Here is an 8748-nt window from a genome sequence, read left to right on the forward strand (position 1 = left end):
TTTAAATTTATTATTATATTTTTGAAAACATTTATGTAATTTTTGATAATTTTTTAGAAAGGATCAAATTGAGAGTTAATTCTTTAAAATTATGGCTAAATTTATACCATATGTAAAAGCTGAGAGATAATTTTTTTATTATACTGATTTTTTTAACTGTGACATCATCTACCTGCTTGTGATTTCAACTAGAGTAACAAAAATAATCAAACTATGTGATGTGAGTGCTTAAATTGTAAATTTTTTTTGGGTGCTTAAAATAAATTTTTTTTTTATAATTGAATTACTATCCGTGTAACTTACTTTTTTTTTTAAGCTGAAAATCGATTTGAATATTTGTTTTTATCTGATTTTATTAGAAGTGTCGGCTTAAATTTTATTAAATCAAGTTTAAGTTATATGATTCTAGGTTCAATTTTATTGAATTAAATTTTATTTTTATATTTTAATATAAAAATAAAATTTAAACTAACAGATTGAAATCGATAATATAAAATAAGACAAATTATTTATAATTGTAAAATTAATGTCTTTCTTTTATTAAAATTTTCAGCATGACATACTAGAGCTCAGAATTAAAAAATAGAGCAGATCTTTATCGATTTTGTACAATAAATTCCCTTGAGATGCAAGTAGAATATCATCAACATCCACAAAATGCGATTCTAAATATATCAATTATTTTTTTTTATAAAAAATGAATTATGATTCACTCCAACTCAAATTTAAACTTGGCACTCCAATATTGGTGTAATCTCACCATTGCTAATACCTAGGAATTTACGTCATGCATTACGCTCACGATGACCAAATCAAAAATAATTTGTTGACTTTATGGTTAATCTGAGTGTAGGGCACCTTCACCATGTGAGTGCATCACAAACCATGGTTTTATTAAATTTCATACGCTGCCTCTCCTTCAACAGTTTGCACTAAAGTCTTAATTTCAATTTTAATTTTCCTGTTCAGGTTTTTCTATGAAAGTAATTTGGTCGTCGGCTTTTTAAGTCCCTTCTCAGTTGAAAACTGTGGCAACCTTATATCTATAGCATCCATGCAAAATAGACCACCTTCTTTCAAGTCAAAGAAGGCTTCAAGAATATATATTTCTCCACTTCGCTCTGAATCAATTGCAATTCAGTGAAATTGACAAAAAAAAATGCAAGTACTTTTATAATTTATGTTTATTTAATTAAATATTTAATTTAAACGTAAAATTAACTTTATATTTAATTTATAAATAATATATAATTATAGAAATTATTTTTAAAGTAATATATAAATTACTTAAAATTGCGACAAATATATATATATATATATATATATATGATTTCCACGGTCAATCACGTGAGTGGGAAATTTTTTAGCAACGTAGCTTTTAACCAAAAAAAAAAAAAGAAAAAAGAAAAGAAAGGAAAATACAGTTTTTTTTTTGAAATTTTAAATCTGAAATATTATATTTTTTTAACTTTCAAAATAAGAATGGCTTAAATTAACGTTAAGATAATAAAAGAATAATTCTTTATTTATTTTGTAACCATTATTTTTAAAATTTATTTTCTTTAAATTTGAATTTGATGTAAGTCATTGATTGTATTTTGTCTTTGAGAGATTCTTGGATCACAAAAAACGACATACTCAAGAATCGTTAAGAAAATTATTACAAATAGAAAATGCAGTTGATTTATATTACCAAATAATGCAGTTGATTTATATTGATTGGAATCTTAAAATTAACTCAAAAATTTTCTAAAAAATAAAGTCCATTTCCAATGATGAAGAAGAGGAGGAGAACCTGCTTGCCTACCATAATTGGATTATAAAACTAACAAATAAAAAGAAAATTGGCAGACATTTGTAAATAGTTTAGTCAATTAAAATTTGAACATATTATCTATAATTTAAGCACGATAAGAATGCAATGTACTAAATTTTAACGTAGATTGTTTAGGCTCATAAATATATCTAGATATAATTTAATTTTTATTTTATACTGTAAACATAATGAATCAAAAATATTAGTTTCCTATGAAAAGATATATTGAAAGATACATTTATTTAGTATTTATATAAATAAATTTTCTATTCGTCATTTTCGTATTTCACGTTGTATGTATAATTATTTAATGTTGTTTATAAATATAAATGCCAAAAACTGCGTGCTATAAAAAGTTACAAAAAAAAAAAATGGAAAATCCGAGGGGAGAGGAAATAAAAGGAAAAAGAGACGACGCCTGAGAGATTCGAACTCTCGCGGGGAAACCCCATGTACTTAGCAGGCACACGCCTTAACCACTCGGCCAAAGCGTCATTGCTCGTCAAGTATATTAAATAATTTATATTATGGTTGTTTGTTCGGTGATATGGAAATATAATTTTCTTTTTCTTCATTGGAATGATCCCTGCATCCATCACAACCAACTGTTTCTTTTCTTTGAAATTAAAGAAGAAAATAATATTTTTCACCAAAAAAAATTGTAAATTGTAATAAATATTCAAGTAACATGAATTGGGTACTATGATAATATCCTTTATATAATTTAATGAAAATATGTTAAACAGGCACATAATGTCTTGATATGAATTTGATTAATATACCGTAGATAATAAAAACAGTGCCAAAAATTCTTCCAACATATCTATTCAACTTACATATCATCATCAAATCCAAGTAGTTTAAACTATGACAAGTGTTATAGTCACAACTCTTTTAAAACCAACCAAATTAATTTTATATTTTAATTAATAAAATTAACTTTAAATATAAGTTTACTTTTAAAAGTTGAAAAACCAAATCCTTCAAACACATCAAATCAAATTTGGTTTAACACTAAAAGTACTTCATCATAAATGTTTTTATTTTCAAAATGTATGGATGATTTCAATTTACCTAAAGAATATGGATGATTTTCATTTTTTTCATAATACATTGTATAATAAAAGAGATTAATAAAATAAAAAGAAAATATATATTTAGAACCACAGTTTTATTAATATTATGAAATATTTGGTACATTAAACATATAACATTAGTACCTATTTTTATTTTTTGATGGCTCCCCCCAACATTGAAGAACAATGGCATAAAAAGGTTTTTTTTTTCACAATTTACACCATGAGTTCTCCCCATATATCTTGCCCGAACAATCTAATTTTTCGCTTGATTACAACTTTAAATTTTTTCCACGGTCCATTACCTTGGAGTTTTTCAGTGAAAGTAACTTCGTCGTTCGCTTTTAATCCTTTTTCAAGTGAAAATTGCGCCCAACTTATGGAGACATGGTTTTCAACAATACTGTTGGCATGAAATGTGCCAACAAATGTCCATTCTTTCCCTAAATTATCTGTGACATCCATAAAAAACTGACGACCTTCTTCAAACTCAAAGAACTCTGCAACCACGTTGTAAAAGAACAATATTATGCGTTTCTCCACTTCAATTGGGGTAAGACGTTTGGAAAATGTTAGCCTGCCTTGTTCTTGGTTTTCCATAACTACGGATTGCAGTAAATACTGAAATATATCAAGAGTAGGAAAAAATCTAAATTGAACTTTAAAGACGGTGATTATAACTCATTACAAAAATCCTTTATATATGTGTTGAAGAGAGATATCTTTATAATAAATAAATATATAACACCTTTGTGAACAGATATGTAATTATATATCGATGAATTAACTATTTTTCACCAAACTAATAAACAAACACAACTTTTCATCAAACTTTTAAAATTAACAAAATCATCCATCATATATAATTTTTTCTTGAACCCGGCAAAACCATATCATATTACTTAAATGGAATGAAAATGTGTTTAATTTAATTAATACAAACTAAACAATAGTTAAAATGTAATATTGAATGGGTATGTGTGATAAAAATATTGTTTGTATAATTATTTAAAATTATTCCAAGAGAGCTTTTTTGAATTTTTTTTTTAATTATAAGAGGAGAGTAAAATCCTAACAGCAACGCGACTAGCGCGACTTGAATTCAGGCTACATTTGGGGCAATGAACATCCTAACCATTAGACCAACACACGGGGTTCATTTCAAATACTTTTTAACATATTGAAAAAGATTATAGTTTTAATTTTGTGACATATGAGTATGACACATCAGCATCAGCATCAACATCAAATTCAAGTAATAATTTAAATTTTTTTAATTTATATTTACCATGTGACATATTAAAAAGCTATCACATAACACCATTGAATTAATTAGCAGCATTACATAAATATAAATCAATAGTGTTAGTCCGAAAGTATAACCTAATTAGCATAGCCAAATTCAATGTAAAGTTGTTAATGGACCAGGCCATAACAAAATTTTAAGCTCGATTCATAAGTTTGGCTTAGTCTGAAAATTGAGCCTAAACTTTTACTTAAACTCGACCCAAATAAAAATATTAAAATTTAGACCTAACCTAGTCATACTAAAATTATTTTTTTATATAAAAAATTTAAATATATATATAATACATAAAAAAAACTAATTTTTTTTTTTAAAAAATCGGTTGGAATATATTAAGTAAAGCACTATTACAGCAAAAAGGAAACCAAAAGTCCGACCCAATAAAATCAAACAAACAAAAGAAAAAACCAACACTCCCCATTAATTACTACAACCTAGGACATTTCCTCTCCGGTAATGTAATTTGACATTAGAAGCACCAGGAGTTACTTTCTCAAATTCATTTCTTCCACGAAGAACGACTTTCTTTAGGACTAGGAGTCATCATCTTTTTGAGACTCCATATCCTCTCCTCAGGTGTACCCTCTCAACTTTCTCCATATCTCTTGCAATCCCCATCGATCATTCCCCCAAAAATCGACGCCTATTAACTGAAGTAATCTTTCATTTCCGATGCTTGGGTTTCCTCAGGTTTTATTCATCTCCCGCAGTTTTCCTCCTCGCTTTTGCAACAAAATCCTACGCTCTTAATAAATAATTGCTTCTTTCCTATTTTAAAATAAATATTTTTAACAAATTAAAAATAAATTATAAAAAAATTATACTTAAGGTGCAATTTAATAAATAAATACCTCTAAAATAATAGTAAAATTAAAAATAGGACAAGAATTATACAATATCCAAATAAAAATAACAAAATAGTAACAATATTGTTGAAACCATTTTTTTAAAAACAAGAAATAGACTTTTGAAAACGAAAAGTTGGGAGTCGCCACCAATCGTTTTTAATAGGGTGTGATTGGATCACCTCAAAACACGGTCGTTTTTAATAAATAAATAAATTTTTCAAAACAACGATTTTGGTTTGCGAAAATAGAAAACCTGTTCGGGAGTCAGTTACGTACGAGGAAGGATTAGCACCCTTGACACGCCCAAAATTGGTACTTGATTGATTATTTAGTATCTTAACGTCGAAAATTAAAGATTTGGACAGAGTTCAAAACGCGATCCTCCTTTTATTGGCTTTTAAAACATTTAGGTAAGTCAAATGTGTATTAAAGACCATCTCACCTCAACGTAAAACATTACATCCAGTACGTTAGGACACAACATTTTTGACCCTCAATTGTGAGCTTGCCTTTAAAACGTGCGTTTTAGCCTTAAGAGGATATTCGAATATTCAAGACAAACAAAGAAAGCGAAACCCAGTACATTAGGGCACGATTCTTCGAATTCTTTAAATACCGAACATTGCCCTTATTTTGAAAATTTTTTGAGAGTGAACTGGTAAGAGGATATTCGAATCTTCAAGACAAAGAAAGAAAGCGAAACCCAGTACGTTAGGAAACGATTCTTCGAATTCTTTAAATACCGAACATTGCCTTTATTTTGAAAAATTTTGAGAGAAGATCAATGGATAAATGAATTAAGGACATAGATTTTTTAAAAATGATGATAATAGACAACATGAAAATAATAATACAAGAATAATGCCAACCATATATAAATAATAAATAATAATAATAGTAATTAATAGAAATAATTAATAAAACAACAAGTAATAGTAAATACAATAATATAATAAACATTGTGCTAATAGTATTAATAATAATATTAAAAACATGATGATAATAACAAAAAATATGTTGACGATAACATTAAATATGGGGATAATAGTAAAAAAAAATTGGAATAACAATGTTAAATTAGTAATAGTGAGAAATAGTAAATAATAATAATTTGATATAAAAATGGTAACCGATAATAAACAATGGTATAAAAAAATAATATAATAAGTCTATGTATAATAGAAATTTATATTTAAAATAATTAACTTCGCTTAAAATATATATATATATATATATATATATTTACATAATAAATATATAATAATAAATAAATAATATAATAATATGAAACATAACTCAAATTAATTAAATTAATAGAAAATAAAAAAAACAAATATAGAAATAATGAGAATAAAGCTCAAATTAATTAATTTAACAAGAAAATAACAAAAATAAAAATGGGTTAAATTGAATTAAAATGAAAACTTTGGGGCCAAATCGAAAGGAAATAAAATCGAGGTAAACTCCTCTCTTTTCCCTTCTTTCGTTTGTGTAAAGAAAAAATGTAAACGCCAAAGTAAACAAAATTGAATAATATAAAAAGTTACCTTAAAAATCTGATTTGTATTCTCTTTGATTTCGTATATGTATTCTCTATGAAATTCCTCCAAAAATCGTCTAAAAATCCTTTCCAAAATCCCCCCCATACAATAGTTTTTCCCTGGCTTTTATAGCCAAATTTTACAATTTATAACAAGTAGGGTGATGGAGGTAGTGGGGGTGATGGAGGTAGTGGACGGTTTAGTAGGGTGTGGGGGTGATGGAGGTAGTGGATGGTTTAGTAGGGTGATGGAGTTAGTGGTCGGTTTAGTGGGGTGTTTAATTTGGGCTGGTTTGATTGGGCCCGGGCAGAAATTTGGTCCTACAGCTGCCCCTCTTTGCTCATTGTCGTGTAACGAGAATAGAGCAAAGATTTTAGAAGGGCCAAATTTGCCTGGGCTGGCTGAGTCTTGTCTTCTTTGCCGTAACCCACCGCACCTTATTGCTTCAAAACGCTCCGTTGCTGCTTTACAGAGATGTGATCTGCTGTAATTTGATCTGTTTTACTCCTACTCAGTAAAGATAAGATCTGGTATGTTTAGCCTGCTCCATTCCTGCTCAGTGAAGACAAGGCTGATGATTGGAATCTGCTCCATTCCCGATACATGGAGATAAGATTCATCAAAATTTGATCTGCTTTGCTCCTGCTCAGCGAAGATAAGATCTAGTATTTAGCCTACTCCACTCCCGCCGATGAAGATAAGGTCGGTGGTGAAATCGCTCCATTGCTTGGTACATGGAGATAAGATTCACCAAAATTTGATCTCGCCCGCCTCGCCGTGAAGATAAGATCTAGTATTTAGCCCGCTCCACTCCTCCCGTGAAGATAAGGTTTGGTGGTGAAATCGCTCCATTGCCGATACATGGAGATAAGATTCACCAAAATTTGATCTGCTCGCCTCGCCAACAAGATAAGATCTAGTATTTAGCCTGCTCCACTCCTACTCAGTAAAGATAAGGCTGGTGGCTGAAATCTGCTCCATTGCCGATACATGGGATAAGATTCACCAAAATTTGATCTGCTCCGAAGATCTAGTATTTAGTTTGCTCCACTCCTGCTCAGTGAAGATAAGGCTGGTGGCTGAAATCTACTCCATTGCCGATACATGGAGATAAAATTCACCAAAATTTGATCTGCTCCGCTCTTGCTCAGCGAAGATAAGATCTAGTATTTAGCCTGCTCCACTCCTGCTCAATGAAGATAAGGCTGGTGGCTGAAATCTGCTCCATTGTCGATACATGGAGATAAGATTCACTAAAATTTGATCTGTTCCGCTCTTACTCAGCGAAGATAAGATCTAGTATTTAGCCTGCTCCACTCCTGCTCAGTGAAGATAAGGCTGGTGGCTGAAATCTGCTCCATTGCTGATATATGGAGATAAGATTCGTCAAAATTTGATCTGCTCCGCTCCTGCTCAGCGAAGATAAGATCTGTCGAAATTTGATCTATTCCACTCCTGCCAGTGGGATGAGATCTGTTATATTTAGTCTGTTCCACTCCTGCTCAGTGGGATAAGGCTTGCCGAAATCTGTAATTTTAATCAATCTTGCTACATTGTCCACTGGGGAATCTATTTGTAGAAGTGATTTCCTGTGGTTTATGCTTATGCTAAATGATTAGGATGTTATGATCAACATGAATCAAATGCCCCTAACTAAATGCATTATGAATGAAATTTGTACGAGTGCAGAATGTCATGAAAATAATCCCATTTTAATGCTTGGGCTACCATTACTCGCTGTCTGTTAAGGCTATCGCTTCACTGACATGAGTCTTTCTTGTTCAGCTGCTACTTTTCGACAGAAAACTCATAGAAACAATCCATTTTGTTCAACTGGTTTGCCCCACTATAATTTGAAGGTCCAGTCCATTGTATTTCATAGGATATAAGGCTTGCACCATCTTCAAACTCTCCTACTGCAACTCGGGGGAATATAATCTGATTCCTCTTCAATTCATTCCCCCTGCAATTTTAAGGGTACAGGATTTGACTCTTCTTCCATTAATTTGGTCTGCTACACCATTCATTGGGTGCCATGACCAGATGTATATGCTTGATATTTGTATGGATGCAAAATACCATCTTTCTCTCGAGAATGATCCCCTTTTAAAGCTTGGGTTGACATTGCTTGCTATTCGTCAAGATTGTACCTTCAATGCAA

The 8748-nt window shown here is 30.1% G+C and overlaps 1 non-coding gene across 1 annotated transcript; it reads right to left on the reverse strand.

Moving 5' to 3' along the window:
- Positions 1–2228: 2228 nt before the first annotated feature.
- On the reverse strand, positions 2229–2310 carry TRNAS-GCU (transfer RNA serine (anticodon GCU)). Its single transcript has one exon. It is a non-coding gene; the product is annotated as a tRNA-Ser (tRNA).
- Positions 2311–8748: the final 6438 nt, after the last annotated feature.

The sequence above is a fragment of the Gossypium arboreum genome, chromosome 10, assembly GCF_025698485.1.
Source record: "Gossypium arboreum isolate Shixiya-1 chromosome 10, ASM2569848v2, whole genome shotgun sequence".
Taxonomy (NCBI): Eukaryota; Viridiplantae; Streptophyta; class Magnoliopsida; order Malvales; family Malvaceae; genus Gossypium; species Gossypium arboreum.